Source organism: Nanorana parkeri, unplaced genomic scaffold (assembly GCF_000935625.1).
Source record: "Nanorana parkeri isolate BGI_ZX_2015 unplaced genomic scaffold, ASM93562v1 scaffold1774, whole genome shotgun sequence".
NCBI classification, from domain to species: domain Eukaryota; kingdom Metazoa; phylum Chordata; class Amphibia; order Anura; family Dicroglossidae; genus Nanorana; species Nanorana parkeri.
Window position 1 is genome coordinate 223,394 of NW_017308042.1, and position 16,537 is coordinate 239,930.

The 16,537-nt window shown below is 46.2% G+C and overlaps 1 protein-coding gene across 1 annotated transcript in view; it reads right to left on the reverse strand.

Annotated features, from left to right (window-relative positions):
* The window catches only part of LOC108799633 (tRNA-dihydrouridine(20) synthase [NAD(P)+]-like), a 259,781-nt gene that overhangs the window by 194,892 nt on the left and 48,352 nt on the right, over positions 1-16,537 (reverse strand). The window lies entirely within an intron of this gene.

Below are 16,537 nucleotides of genomic sequence, written 5' to 3' on the forward strand. Positions count from 1 at the left end.
AGCCAGGGGAGAGAGCAGAGATATATTTGTACGTGGCATGTATTAAAGAAAATAAATGCAAGTATAATACTTCCAGATATTTATTATCACTCACAGAGTTCACACTATCCCCCTCCCCCGGTGTTAAACCCTTTTCTTCTCTGATCCAGTGCTGGTTCTCTGCGGCTCACAACCGCCAGCACTTCCAGGTGATGCGGCCAGTCAGCTAACAGGTGCTGCCATAAAGGGCTAGGTGACGTGTAGCTCTGTGTTCGAGCAACACATCTGCCTGAAGGAGAACCCCAGTGCCCTTCAAGACACATCTGCACCCTCCTTGCTCCCCCAGTTCCAGCATCCCTCCATGTCCCGTGCCTCCTTGCACTCAAGTTGGAGCACCAGGACCTTTTGGTTACCCCTGTCCACCTGATATCATGACATTTTCTGTCTGGGTTTTATCTGGACTGAAACCTGGACACAGCACATACAGGACTCAAAACCCAGACTGTCGGGGAAATCTTGGACAGGTGTAATCAGCTAGAGAGGACTACAAATCCCAGCTATACATTATACAGTAATGCAGAATACAATAAGCTATAGACGACTACAAAGCCCAGAAATACATTTAAAAGCAATGCAGAATAATATGAAGCTACATACTCTGTGCTGCTCCGGGGTGCCGGTCTGATGCCTCCAGCAGAGGGTCTCAGGAAGGCTGTGCAGGGTCTCAGGAGGGTTGTGCGGGGTTTTTGGGAGGGCTGTGCGGGGTCTCTGCAGGGTCTCTGGAGGACTGTGTGGTGTCTTATGGCCAGTCCACACCAACTGCGGTGCGTTCCAGAGCAGTAGCTACTGGAACGCATTGCAATTGCACATTAAACTCCCCTCTTTGTTCTGTGACAGGAGGGGCCATGGTGGTCCATTGATGTCAATGGCATCACAGCCACGCCCCCGGCCCGCAGGCCAAACAGACGGGTGGCAAAACATTGCCTGTGTTCCAGTCCACTGCAAATACAAAAAACCGTAGCATGCTCTATGTTTTGTGTTCGCACTTGAAAAAATAGTGTAGTGGCACCTCACTGGAAAGAGTATTGTGTTTGCATTGTGGTGCGTGCAAATGCACTGCATGTGGGAGAAATCCATGGGGGGGAGGGGAGAGGAGAGAGAGAGGGGGGAGAGAGGGGGAGAGAGGGAGAGAGAAAGAAAGATATTTACCGGAATGTAAATTTCAAAACCGAAACAAAAAATTGTCAGGCCAAAACCGAAAGTTTTTTTATTTTAATGTATTTATTTTTTATTCAATATTTATTTTTTACTTTACTTTTAGGGGCTTCGGAGAAATATTAGGGGTCTAAACAGACCCCTGATATTTCCCTTTTAAAATAGAAAAAGAGATCAAGGACACAAGAGTCCTCAATCTCTTTTTCTGCAGCTCCAGTTATAAATGAACAGGAAGCCTCTATACTGAGTGTTCCTGTTCATTCATAACATGAGGACAGAGCATGTTTACTATAACCACAATCATGAATGTACAGGAGGTGATGTAGATCACTTCCCATTCATTCTTAATTGAGGATAAAGTAACCATACTATGTCCTCAATTATATACAGTGTTTGCACTCCCTCTCCATCCTGACAGCTGTCACAGGAGGCTGGGTGGGGTAGTGCGGGAGGAGAGCTCAGCCTCCTGTGACAGCACTGGCTGGCTCCGCCCACACACCGCTCTGCCGATCTGTGACAGGAGGCTGAGCGGTGTGGGAGGAGAAACGCCGGCCGCTCACTGCGCTCTCCTCCTGCAGTTCTCGGCAGCCTGTCACACTTTCTCTCCTCCCCGCTGGGACACAGAACAGCGCCCAGAAGGGAGGAAAGAAAGCAGGGATGTGCCGCTGTATTGGCAGAAAAATTGCACTTTCTGCATTTTGCCAAAAGTGCCATTTTCAGCCGGTATGTTTCGACGGCCGATATATCAGGGGAGGGTGTCTCAGCAGTAAGTCATGAATGTCACCATTCAGCATGACCGGACTATCGCCTTGCAATTTATGTTAACATTTTTTAGGGACACAGAGCTTTCTTTTGGAGGTATATAAAATCACCACCATTTTTTTACTATATAATGAAAAAGTACCGTAAATTGCGAATGAAAAAATGTTGCCTCTACATTATGTTATAAAACATCTATTTTTACACATATTTTTGGTAAAATATAAAAAGCGGGGTCACGTCAGGTAAATAGACACCAAACATGTCAAGCCTTAAAATTGTGTGCGCCCGCAAAATCGCAAAAAACGACCACACTGAAAATTGGAAATAGGCGACGCTTAAAACGCTTTTACCGCTCATCAGTTTAGTGTTATCAGTGATTGATTGCCCTAAAATTATTGCTCACACTCAGACGTTTGCGGTTATATGTAACATGTGCGGCACAATAGGTGCAATCGTTGTTTTCGCACGTAGGCGCACCCAACGCATATCTGCATGTGTATGTGGGGGGCAGAGTACTTAAAAAAAACACATTTTTAATTTTTTTCATGCTTATTTTTTTTATGATTCTTTAATTTTTGAATTACTTTTTTTTTTTGCACAACTTTATTGCTATCACATGGGGGGGGGGCTAAGAAGCCTGCTATGCGATAGCCAATTTACATGACAGGTCCTCTTTATGGAGACATCAGGGGTCTCCAAGACCCATAATGTCACCTAGGGATCCCCAGAGAAGCTGATTAAGCAGAGATCTGCTTCATCAGCTTCTGTAGCTGGAGAGTGACACTGAATGCAGGAAGTGATGTAATACACATCTGTGACAGGAGATCAAAGGGAGTTCAGTATACGAACTCCCTTTGATCTCCTCTCAGTCCCCGAATGCAGGAAGCTCGCGGTATGCTGAGCTTAGGGTGATGGGAGGACGCTAATTTGTGTCCTCCCGTTACCCTAAGGAGAACTATGGGGAAAAGTCCTAACCCCATAGTTCTCCATTAAACCCCTTCATGACTGAGGCCTTTTTTTTTTCATTTTTTGCACCCATGTTATATTCTAAATTTTAGGCTTAAAAATGACTTAAAACCCCCAAACATTATATATTTTCTGAATGCCAAGACCCTATAGAATAAAATGGTGGTAGTTGCAAATGTTTATGTTGTGCAATATTAGCGCAACTCCTTATTAAACCCCAACATTTAGTGAAAAATTTAATTAAATGCCCCAAAACACAACAAAATACCAATTTTTTAAATGACATATAAAAGATGAGGTTACGAGTAAAACGATACCCAACATGCATAGGTTACAAATTGCGTGCGTCCGTGAAACGGCGAAAAACTGCAGTACCCCAAAAAGTCAATAGAAGACGCTTTAAAAGCCCCCACAGGTCATCAATTTAGAGATACCCCAAAATACTGGCCCTAGAATTATTGCTCTCACTCCGGCGTGCGCGGCGATACCCAACATGTGTAGCGCGTTCGTCGTTTTCATACGTAGGCGCACCCGACGCGTGTTTACGTGGCGACGTGCGTGCTCACGGGGGCGGGGGACTTTTAATGTTTTTTATTATTATTCGATTTATTTTTTAAATTTTTTTTACTTTGACTGCTATCACATAGGGGGGCTTACAAGCCCCCCCCATGTGATAGCAGATGATGGTGACAGGTACTGTTTAAGGTGATGCTGGCGGTCTAAAAGACCCCCAGTGTCACCTTTACACTGGAAATAAGCTATTGAAGTGCAGATCGCACTTCAATAGCTTATAGCTGATTAAACAAATACCCCCGTGGTGATTATATACCTCCAAAAGAAAGCTCTATCTGTCCCCAAACTTTTTAACATAAATTGCAAGGCTATAGTCCGGTCATGCTGACTGAAATTTTTGACTGACTGGTGAGACACTATAAAAAATTTTATATACACACATACACAAATGAATAGCTGTATGTATAATATATAAATACAACTAAATAGCTGTATGTATGTATATACACTTTACACAGGTAAACAGAGCCTCAAACTTCTTAGCAGAGGTAGTGAGTCCATCAACAGCTTGGCGTTCATTTAAAAAAGATGTCGAAGTTACATCCACGTGAGGTCAGTTCTATACCTTTCGCATCGGGAAAAAAGGTAGTCCTACAGAAGACATTTTTTTGTTTCTCTCCACATGTTCTTGTTTTTCCAGTTTTCTAACCAACACTCTCGGACCGATTGCTTCCCCATGATACATACCTCCAAGGTATCCAGAGGTATGGAGACATATTTCCTCCTTCATTTGGTCTTTGCTTGCCACCTTCTCGCCTCAGGTCTTATCAGACGGACCCAAAATCCTGGGCCACTTCGGGCGCGCTGAGACGACCGTACATGCCCATCTTTGCTTTAGTTAGTCATCGCACGAAAATATCTACGCACCGCCTTGGATGCCATGGGACCCACCTTGAACGTAGTTACCTGGAATGTCAAGGGACTGAGATCTCCCAACAAAAGAAGTCAGATCCTCTGCCATCTCAAGAAACTCAAGGTGGACATTGCTCTCCTCAAGGAAACCCATCTCAAAGTGGCTGATATACCACGGTTACAACAATCCTGGGTTGGCACGGCCCTTGGTGCACCGGCTTCGGGCAGAACGGCAGGGGTTGTTACCCTCATCAACAAATCTTTCTTTCATTCGGTCACCGCTCATCACTTTGACCAGGAAGAGGGCAGATGGTCCAACTCCAAAGCCCCGGGCCCTCATGGCTACACTACGGAATTTTACCGGTTGCTGTCGAGCGATATAGCTCCTACACTAGAAGCTCTTTATAAGGTTATAGTGACCAGTCAGACATATCCCCCCACCTTCAATGATGCTTACATTCGTCTATTACCAAAGAAAGGCAAGGACCCCCTACAAGCGGGGTCATACCGGCCCATCTCATTGCTCAACCTAGATGCCAAAATGTTGTCAAAAATCCTAGCTAACAGGCTGGCGGTCATCTTGCCGAAGTTGATCTCTTCTGAACAGGTAGGATTTGTTGCAGGCCGTTCAGCAGTGACAAATGTGCGTAAGATTCTTATGGCTCTGGAGGGTTGCAGACTACACAAGCCTTCTCCCCATCCTATGGCTTTTTTGTCCTTGGATGCGGAGAAGGCTTTCGATAATGTGAATTGGCACTGGCTCTTCATGGTTATGCAGCGTATGGGTTTTTCAGGTCTGTTTTTGAATTTCATCAACACTATGTACACTTCACCTCAGGCACGTATACTTACCTTCACTGCTCTTTCCTCTCCCATCACACTACTAGACAGGGATGCCCCCTGTCCCCACTGCTTTTCAATCTAGCTTTAGAACCACTCTCCCGCTCCCTCTCTTCGTCCTCGATTTTTCATGGTTTCCAGTTGGGACCTCATGATTGTTAACTTTAATAAGAGTGAACTATTACTGCCATTTGATCCGCATGATTAGCTTCGCCTGTTTGCTGTATCCTATGCAGACTATACCGTTACTTATTAGACACCAGGACATTTCCATGTTGTACAGGGCCTTTGCTAAATTCATTTGGAGGGGGAAGACACTGCTGGGAGCAAACTTACCTGACGTTAGGTTATACAATCTGGCCAGCCTGTTCAGACACGCAATGGACTGGCTACATGACACCTCCCACTTTACAGACACCCCCTTGGAACAGCACATGGTGGCCCCTTGGTCCCTGACAGGCGTTCTCCACACACCATGGAAGGTTCTCCCATCACAACTCAAACAGAATATTCTCCTGAGAGACACCATAATTGCCTGGAGGGAGGTCCGGAAGTTCTATCAGATTCCTGGGGTGGTGTCTCCTCTGATGCCTCTCACGTCATCTCCGGCCTTCTCCCCAGGCAGGGACTCCAGTGTTTTTGCGGTTTGGAAGGCGAGGGGTATCGGCACTGTACAAGACTTACTAACTCCTCAGGGGGTCTGCAAAACTTTTGGGGAACTGCAAACCGCTTATAAAGTCTCTCGTAATCATTTCCTCCAATATGCCCAAATCCGCCACTTTATCAACACATATCTCCCGCTGCCAGGGTCCCTGCTTTCGCACACGCCCTTCCATAGACTTTTGACCACCCCATCCCAGAAAATGTCTCTGTCCAACATCCTCTCTACCATTAGCTCATCTATACACTCTGGCTCTCCCCCTGTGTTTCCTAATAATGTTCACAGATGGGCAAACCTCCTCCAGATGTCTCTGGAGGAGGCGGATCAATTGCTTCTTCAGGGATGGCTTGCACTTAGAAAGGCTATCATCTGCGAAGCATGGAGGGAGATTCGATTTAAATTGATATAGAGCCTTTTATGCCTTCAATCTCAGATACGCGAATACCCTCCCCTGTTAATCGCTTGCCCTAAATGCCATGCCGGTTATCCGGACTTAGATCATTTGATCTGGCTTTGTCCCTCTATTCAACTGTTCTGGTCTACAGTTCTGTCATACATGGACTCACGCTCGGGGAACCAGAGACCATGTACTCCGGCCCTTTGTTTATTCCATGCTCTGCCTACATCCGCCTCCGCACCCGCCCCTAAACGTCCCTCAAGATGGGAGCATTTATGTCTGCTAGCTGCAAAGAAGGCTATTTTGATAAACTGGCTGATGCCCTCCCCCCCTTCTTTAACATCACTGACGGAGCTCCTTCACAAATGGATGGCACTAGACAAGCTAGATGCCCAATTTACTCAGGCCCATACCAAAACTTTTTTTGCCACCTGGTCACCGTTCCTTGTGAATGAGTTATCCCATGAACAACTGAAGGATGTGATGTTAGTATTCCAGTATACTGAGTGGTACCTTAGGTCAAAAGTGGCAGGTACACTGGGTGCTTTGGATGTTCTTTAAAACAGCTTGGTATAATGTACCCCACTACGCGGTCCATTCAGTGTCCTCAGTGTCCCCCTGGTCCCTGTTTCGAATCCTGATTCAAATGTACATTAGGGATATGCAATGCACTCCCCCTCTGTGACCTTTGGCGAACTGGTATTCCTCATACAATGCAATCCGAGTGTGCTGGTTATTGGTTAGGCGATATTTAATGCTGTTGTACAATCTGTTTTTTTTTTTAATCCTCTGCTCTACAACTGTTTTGTATCTCTGTGATGGGTTTCTACTCGTCCCCTTTCAATATAATAAAAATTATATGCGAAAAAAAAAAATTGTATGCCAGGCACATGTGGTTTGCGTATGTATTTGTGACTTACTATATACTGCTTGTATGTGTGTATATTAGAGGTGCACCGAAATGGACATTTTAAAACCGAAACGAAACTGAGAAAAAAAAAAAGTCAGGCCGAAAACCGATACCGAAAATATTTTTTATAATGTTTTCAATATTTTATTTTTATTTATTTTTTATAAACTTTTTAATTTTTTTAGATTTATTTATTAATTCATTTTTTATTAAATATTTTTCTTTTTTACTTTACTTTTAGGGGCTTCGGGGAATATATGAAATATCTGAAGACAGATTTTTCAAAGGTTTTATGAACTGATAAGATGAGAGTGACTCTTGACAGACCAGATGGATGGGCCCGTGGCTGGATTAGTAACGGGCACAGAGGTCCACTTCAACTCAGATGCCAGCAAGGTGGAGGTGGGGTACTGGTGGGTTGATATTAATAAAGATGAGCTAGTTGGACCTTTTCAGGGTTGAAGATGGACTCAAAATCAACTCCCAAACCTACTGCCGGTTTTTAGAAGACCCTTTATTTAAGCAGTGGTACAGGAAAAAGTCTGCATCTTTCAAGAAGACCATAATATTTATGCAGGGCAATGCTCCATTGCATGCATCAAAGAACGCCACTTCATGGCTAGACAGTAAAGGCCTTAAAGATGAAAGCATAATGACATGGCCCCCTTCCTCACCTGACCTAAACACTATTGAGAACGTGTGGGCCCTTCTTAAATGGGAGATTTACGGTGAAGGAAAACAGTACACCTCTGTGAACCCTGTCTGGGAAGCTGTGGTTGCTGCTGCACGTCAACAGATGAAGAAACTGACAGACTCCATGGATGAAAGGCTGATGACTGTTATTGAAAAGAAGGGTGGCTATATTTGTCACTGATTTTGTTTTTGAAAATGTCAGAAATGTTTATTTGTAAATTATGAGCTGTTTGTTTATTATTCTCAATTTAAAAGATGAAAATAGCTTGTGTACGGCCTGACTACTTTCCTCCATACCTTCAGCCCTCTTTCCCCCTCACTTCCTGCCCCTCTGTCTGTGTGTCCCCCCCACCCCGTGTTGTAGTCAAGTTTATTGGTGCCAATATCCGAGCACATTAAAGCTAGGTCTCCCACCGACGTTGGGTGTCACCGGTTTATCAACCACAATGTCTTTATATTGCACTACCACTTCAGCTATAAGCACTGAATTATTCTCAGGAATTGCCTATCTCTCCTGTTTAACGCTTTAACAGTTTGTTCAATATGGACTAAATATAAACACACTTGTAGATCCACTGCTTTATGTAACCACTGTTGTTATTTTTTGACCTATTGATTAGACCTCGTGCTCAGCACCATTTATTATGTTTTACTGTAATGTCTTTTGTGATGAAACCAATAAAAAAATTCAAAGAAAAAAAAATGATGAAAATAAACAAGTGAGATGGGCAGTTTCCTTTTCCATTTAGTTTCATATTAATTCTGCACACTAATAGATGCCCAATAATTATGCACACATAGATATTCTCCTAAGAAAGCCAAAACCTCACTTTTACTTTCTTAAATATTCAGGTTTGAAGTGTATTAACATTCTGGATTGACCGAGAGCACTGCAGTTGTTCAATAATGAAATTAATCCTCAAAAATACAAGTTGCCTAATAATTGTGCACACAACGTATGTATATGTGTGCACAATTGTGCACACAGTGTATGTATACATATATTTCTATACCTATATATATATATGGGATATAGAAATCACACAGGGAGGGAATACTGCAAAAAAAAATGTTTATATCAGGAAGATAGAACTAGACAGAAGAGCCAGCGGCTATAACCGTTCGGCCAAAGGCTACAGTAGTGAGAGCAGCAGGATCGATCGGTAATGCCGAATGAAAGTATTTCGGGAGGACCAGTTAGCTGCCTTGCAAATGGTTTCAGCTGACACACTTGGAGACGCTGCCCATGAAGTAGCCACTCCTCGAGTAGAATGTGCCTTAACCTCTTGAGGTGCTGGAAGGCCCTGAACAACATATGCCTTGTGGATGACCTTGACCAGCCATGAAGCCAGAGTCCTGCAAGTAGCTGCTTGGCCCCTCCTAGTGCCACCCGGCAGAATGAAGAGATTCCGAGCGAACCGAAAGCCACGTGTGACCTCAATATAGTGCCTCAAGGAGGCAGTGACATCCAGAGGATGTGGCACCCCTGATTCTCCCATTAGGGAAGGGAGAACGATCCCCTGGTTTAGATGGAATGGAGAGGTGACCTTCGGGCGAAAGGTTGGAGTTGGGGCGCAACACTGCGCGGTCCGGGAAAAAAAGACAGTAAGGTGGGTCCACCATCAGAGCCTGTAGTTCAGAAACACGTCTTGCCGAGGTGATTGCCACTAGAAATGCCACTTTGAGAGTGAGGTGCCATACAGAAGTGTCAGTCAGCGGGTGGAATGGAGACTGTGCGAGAGACCTTAGCACGACTGACAAATCCCACTGAGGAAATGACAGCCGTCTCGGAGGTTTCAGCTTAAGGCATGCTTTCAGAAACTGTCTCACTAAAGGGTTGAATGACCATCTGACGCTTGTGAGCGCGGACAGGTCTGAGATGTGGACTCAGAGTGTTCCAGCTCAGCCCATATCCAGCCCGGACAGGAGGAAACTGAGCACGTGAGTAACGGAAGGTGAAGCTGGGTCAAAGCCGTCCTTGGCTGCCATATGCAGGAATTTATGCCAAATCCGCTTGTAGGTAGAGTTGGTAGAACCCTTCCTAGCCTGCAGTAAGGTGTTGATTACTGAGTGGGATAGGCCGAGGGTGTGAAGTTTGTCCCTCTCAATTTCCAGGCTGCCAACCTCAGACCGGATGGGTGAGGATGGAGGAATTGGCCCTGACTCAGAAGGTCCTCCCTCTGTGGAAGGAGGAACGGAGGCTCCATGCTGAGATGTCGAAGCAGGGGGAACCAAGGCCTCCTCGGCCAGTAAGGTATCACTGCTATGATCAGCCCTTGGAAGTGGGATATCCTCTGAAGAAGTTTCCCTATGAGGGGTAGCGGGGAAAAAGCATACCCCGTGGCGAAATCCCAGGGAGCCGTCAGTGCGTCTACCGCTAGTGCTTCTTTGCATCTGAAGCGGGCTACAAACCGCACGCATTTCGTGTTCACTGGGGATGCAAAAAGGTCGACTTGCGGAGGGCCCCACTTCGAGATGATTTGAAGGAAGACTTCTGGATGAAGGGACCACTCGTGTGTCCCCACCAAGGAGCGACTGAGGTAGTCGGCAAGCGTATTTTGACGTCCCGGCAAGTACACTGCTTGGAGATTCCATAAATTCACCTGTGCCCAGCACATGACCGGTTCCACTTCTAACATCGAGTGGCTGTGGGTACCTCCCTGCCTCTGAATGTATGCCACCGCCACCCTGTTGTCCAGCCGCAATTGGACAGACCTGCCCATCAGGTGCGGCGCGAATGCACGGAGTGCCTGGAAGGCTGCTCTTATCTCTAACACATTGGATGTGTGTATAGCCGCCGAGAATCTCCATCTGCCCTGAGCCACTAGGTGTTCGTAGTGCGCCCCCCAACCCGAGTGGCTGGGATCTGAGGTGACCAGGATCGGCTGTGGGGGAGAAATCCGATGGAACAAGAGAAGATTCTTCCGGTGAGTCCGCCACCATAGGGATGATCTCATCCTGTGGGAGATCATGATCCTCTGAGAGAGGCTGGCCTTGTCCCATTGGGTCAGGAATCCCAATTGAAAGCCTCTTAGCTGCCAGTGAGCCCATCTCACCATAGGAATGGCGGAGGAGAGTGTCCCAATCAGACTGAGGCAATGTGAAGCTGGTGTTAGACAGATGGATATCATGTGCAAAGCTTTTTGCCGGATACTCTCCACCTTCTCCTCTGGGAGGGAGACGGTATTCCTTGATGTGTCCAAGAGAGCCCCCAGAAAGATCATGGACTTTGCAGGGGTAAGCTGAGATTTTTGGGTGTTCACCAGCCACCCGAACCGTTGGAGTGTGGACAGGAGAGTTCGCTGATGCTCAATTAGCTCCTCCCTGTCCTGGGCGAGAAGCATATCATCATCCAGATAGTGATTCACCATGAGGCCCTGTTCCCGCAGAAGAGCGATGACCGGGAGGAGAACCTTGGTGAACGTCCTGGGTGTTGTACAGATTCCGAAAGGGAGGCAGCAGAACTGAAAATGGAGGCCGAAGGAGAAACGGATACTTCTGAAATCGGGGATGGATAGGGACGTGAAGATAGGTGTCCGCCAGGTCGACGGAAGACATCCAGTCTCCTGGTCTGATAAGTGGAATAATGGTTTGGAGAGATTCCATGCGGAATCGTGGAACGATATACCTGTTGAGCCGTTTAAGTCCAGTACTGGTCTGAGATCCCCCGACTTTTTCTTGACCAGAAATAGGAAAGAATACACTCCGGAGAATCTTTCCTCTTGAGGTACTGGAGTAATTGCGCGTTTGTCCAGCAACGTCTGAATGTAGTGAAGGAAAAGTGTAGCCTTCCCCGGAGAATCTGGGACCTGTGTGGGAACATAGCAGGCACGCGGAGGGGTTTTGTGAAACCTCCAGCGATGCTCCTCTGATACGGTAGCCAGTACCCAGTTGTCCTGAATGGCGGACCTCCATGCCTGGAAGAAAAGGCACAGGCGAGCACCCACTGGAGGTAGTGGGGAGCCATAACCGTCAAAAAGACTTCTTCGCATCCTGCCCAGCGGAGGGATTCTGCTTAGGGAACTTGAAGAGTGAGGACTGGGTGCCCTTCCAGTTGCGCCGAAACTCACGGCCTGGTCGATATGACCTGGCCTCCCTTGGCCTGTCATTTGTAAACTTCTTGTTAGAGAATTGCGCCGGGCGTCTAAACGGCTTCTTATTCTGAGGCAAGAGGCCGGACTTGCCACCTGTCACCTTTGAGATTGCTGCGTCCAGCTTTCCACCGAAGAGGTTAGACCCATCATATGGTATCTTGCACCAGGTGGTCTTGGAGTTATGCGCTACCCAAGGTTTTAGCCAAAGTGCTCTTTTGGCGGTGACAGTACGAAGCATAGCTCTGGCTGAGCTGCGAACTACGTCAATGGCAGCTTCTGCCATAAAATCCCGTCAGCCTTAGCTCCTGAAGGGCCGAGATGACCTGTTCCGTGTCTACATTTGCCCTCAGGGCTCTTTCTATGTTATTAATCCAGAATGCCATTGCCCTGGATACAGATGTAAGTGCGATAGCCGGGCGACAGGCTCCCCCAGCGGCCGAGTAAGCCCTCTTCAGATCGTCGATCTTCCGTACCAAGGGGTCTCGGAAAGAAACCGCATCGTCCATTGGAAGTGTAATGTGTCGTGCAAGACGCATAACAGCCGCGCCCACCGCAGGCGGATTGACTAGATTAGTGATGTCCTCCTCCTTAAGAGGGTACAGTTTGGCTAGTCTGTTGTTCAGGTTTGGTTTCTTCTCCAACTTCCTCCATTCCTCATGGACAATGCCCTTTATTTCCTCCATAAAGGGGAAGGTGTTGGACACCTTCTGGAGATGTGGGAAATATTTCCTTGTTGTGGTTGTCTCCGTAACTGGGTCTTCCCAACTGAGCGCCTCTTTGAACGCTGTGACATAGGGATCGACCAGGGAAAAATTGAACGCCGAACGACCCCACTCCTCTACGTCATGTGTGTAATCTGACGCATCGGAATCTACAGAGAGATCCAATGACTGAGTTGAAATGGTGGGTCCTAGAGGGGTCGGCCTGGCCATCTGCTTCATGCATTCCCTCACAGATCGCTCCACCATAGCCGCTATGTCACCAGGAGGCGAGACATGATCCTGTTGCTTCCCTCACGCAGTCTTGGCAAACCAGTTTGTCTGGAAGAGCCTGTTTGCCACAGACCCAACATCCATGCCATGGGAACCCCCTGGTAGAGCGGTGGGTACGAGCAGACCCATGGGTAGAGTGGGAGCGACTGCGTCCATGGGAACTGTGTCTCCTGGGAGAGCGAGATCTGCGTCTTGAGCGCATCCGACTGTGGTGGGCTTCCTGAGGGCTGAAATAACATTAAATAAATTGTTACCACCTCATAGCCTTTTTGAGAGAGAGACCACCTACCTGACCCTTACCTATTGTGTGGATCAGTGTTTGCGGCAGCAGCTGTGTCAGCCATAGCTCTGTTAGGAAGCGAAGAGAGAGAGAGAGATAGCTACATTTCCAGGGCAGGAATACACAGATTAACCCTCCATTCAGACCTCAGCCAGTGTCCCCTGCACGGCCTCCCTACCCCCAGACCAACCTGTAGCGTGGACGAGCAGTAGATCTGCAGCACGGCGATCGGGATCTGCCGCCGCTGTCATTTCTCTGAATAAATGTGAATCCGGGGCCATCAGGCGCCCACGCATGCGCGGTAGCCTGACGGCCGCCATCTTGGGAGAGATACTGTCTCCGTCCGCCATGATAGAGAAGCCCATGGCGGACGGAGCGTGCTAGTGCCGCCGATGAGGCTGGGGAGAGGAGGGGGAGAGCTGACTGACACAGTGCGCCAGGGGACATTGCAGCCCTGAGGACACAGCTACTGCCTCGAACACCCGTGGAGTACCCTGTTTAAGGGCGGAAGGCAGGGACGTCAGCATGGGGAAGGTTAACCCCATGTGGATAAGCCCGAACCAACGGCAGGTAAGGGTTTCAGTTGCAGAAAATATCCATCCAGAGAGCTTGCATGGCGAGGACAGAAAAAAGAAAATGGGGGACCAAGCCACAGGGGTCAAAACTTAGAGGGCTTGTCCTATGGGAATAATAATCAGCTAATGAAAATGGTAAACAAATGTGCATAAAAATTGTAAATGCATGTGCAAAAAGAAAACCTAAAATGAAGTATTCTGAAAGCATAATCGCCCAAAGTCACTGGAGCATACAATATAAGAACATAGGAAATAAAAATAAATAGGAGGGCGCATGAGTGTGGCTGCGCCGGACGTGGGAACCAGGCACCCGGCTGGAGGAGTGTGTGCTGGGTTGCCTGTGCCTATCGATCAGGATGAAATAGGTTGTCCCAGACGGTGTAAGCAGACATGCATCCAAGGAAGGAAGTCCCTCTGGAGATGGACTCCTAGCTGATAAAAACTGCCGCTATATGACTATATGAGACGCTGAAGATACAGCGCATATAAATCCATACTACCTGCTGGAAGTTCACCTCTCCTCAGATGAATTGCAAGTATCAATTAAAGATATTAATATTGTATAATACAGCTATTGAAGCCTAGGCTGGATTTAAGGCCTTTTGTTTATAAAGAATTTACTTTTTTGGCATCTGGTTAAGAGACTGGGGGATTACAGAAGTGATCTATAAATTACAGAAGTGATTATTAAGAGCCAAGGAATGCATTATAGACATCTAAGGCTTCCTCTAATCAGACTGAAACTTGTCACCTGAATGATAGAGTAAGTGAGGGACTGTTAGTTTCTGATACTGAGCAATATATATACAATAAGAGCGGAGATCACTCCTTGATGGCCGGGGGAAGGCCCAAAAAGTCCGGAAATTTAAAATGGCCATGGCACCATCCTCTTCTCCCATACAGCAAAAACAGACTCGAGTTGGTCATAGTGATGTAGAGGATTCCTCCAACTCAATGCACGGGACTACAGCAAGTACAGATTCCCCTGATCAAAAATCGCCAGCATCAACTGCCTCCTTTATTGGGCGTACAATGGAGGAGATATTATCCACCCAGAGAAACTTTCCAGTCGAACAAAAATCCCTGCGTGTACTGCAGGGTGACTATGTTTCATCGGAAATGGCTGATGACCATCCTCTAATCATTAAATTGACGGACATCCTAAATAAAGGGTTGGCTCGCACAGCAAAGCAAATTACAGCAGAAATTAAGATGGATATACAGGAATTGGGTACTCGGATTGATGCTATCGAGCAAAAAGTTGACACTACAGTTGTTTGCACTAATAAAAATATTGCTCATATCCAAATTATCCAGATGCAATTGGATGAAGCTCGGACTAAAATTGACGATCTGGAAAATCGATCTAGAAGAGGTAACTTTAGGATTAGAGGACTGCCGGAATCTATCACTGACCTTGAGGCCACGGTTCAATGTTGATGACAACATTGAAATGTTGATGGCGAAAGTTCGGAATCTTCAGGATATGCAGATTGCATCGCACCCAATACAAATATTTGCGGATATCTCCCCTGTAACTATACAGAAGAGGAGAATTTTAAGACCTCTCCTTCAAATCTTGACGAAGAATGCCATTAAATACAGATGGGCTTTCCCACTACGAGTGTATTTTTTCTTTAAAAATAAATCGTATTCTTTCTCCACAGTGCCGGAGGGGGAAATGTTACTTTCACAGCTGGGGCTACTGGTAATGGAGCTCCCACAATCAGGCAAGAATTCTCCGCAAGATATTATGAATAGGGGTAGTACAACCGTTCCGTTATCACCACTCTGGGAACGGCCACGTTCACGGTCTTCAGCCCCTACTATTTTGTCTTGATGAGAGCCCATGGGGGAAGAAAAATATATTGAGCCTCAACTGACAACTACAAGTTTTCTTGGAAGATTGCTAATAGTACATTCTAGGGAACTACTCGGCTGGCGTTTCTTTCTCTCCCCCAGGACTATTGAAACTACAATCATCATCCTATTGAACTATACTTAGGGGGGCTCTCCATGTTTGAGCGGACTCAGCCAAAATGAAAGCCAATGGCATTGATATTGTTTGAAATCCTTTTTTGGGGTGTAAAAGAGGGTAAATAGTAAGTGTAACATTTTGTTTTCACAGATGTGGAGAAAGTGCATGTTACAGGACGATTGAGTAAAAATGATTAGATATGGAACAAAGGGGTCAAGGAGCACTTAAAACTATGTTGGTAGGTTAGGGAGCACACTGATAAGTTAGTTGTTTAGAAAGATGGGCTTAAAGGGGATACACGAGGTAAATACATTTTCACTATTTGCGATTAATTGATAAATGCTGATAAGAGCTACTTGAACTAATTATTTCACTTGGAGCATATGGTACTGGGTTACTATACCCCAATTGAAAACTACAAGCCCTCCTCTGCGGTCTATGAACAGCACACATCAGGATATGAGTTAATCATTTTTGTACGTCACCGCCTTATATTGAATTTTTGTTGGGCCATATGGGGGTTACTCCAATTTTTTCATCAAACTTGGGAACGAGGTAGAAATATGTAGTTATAGTTTGTGGGGCTCTTTTTTGTATTTTTGTTTTTCAATTTATTTATTGTTTTTTTTAATTTAGTTATATATCACCGTATGACGAGTTTAAGGGGACTTAGCAAAGCAAATGTTATTCGTATAGTTTAAAGAGCTGAGCGGTGGGCATGGAAGTGAGGCGGGGAAACGACTGGCAACTACTTAGATAAAGTAAAGTGT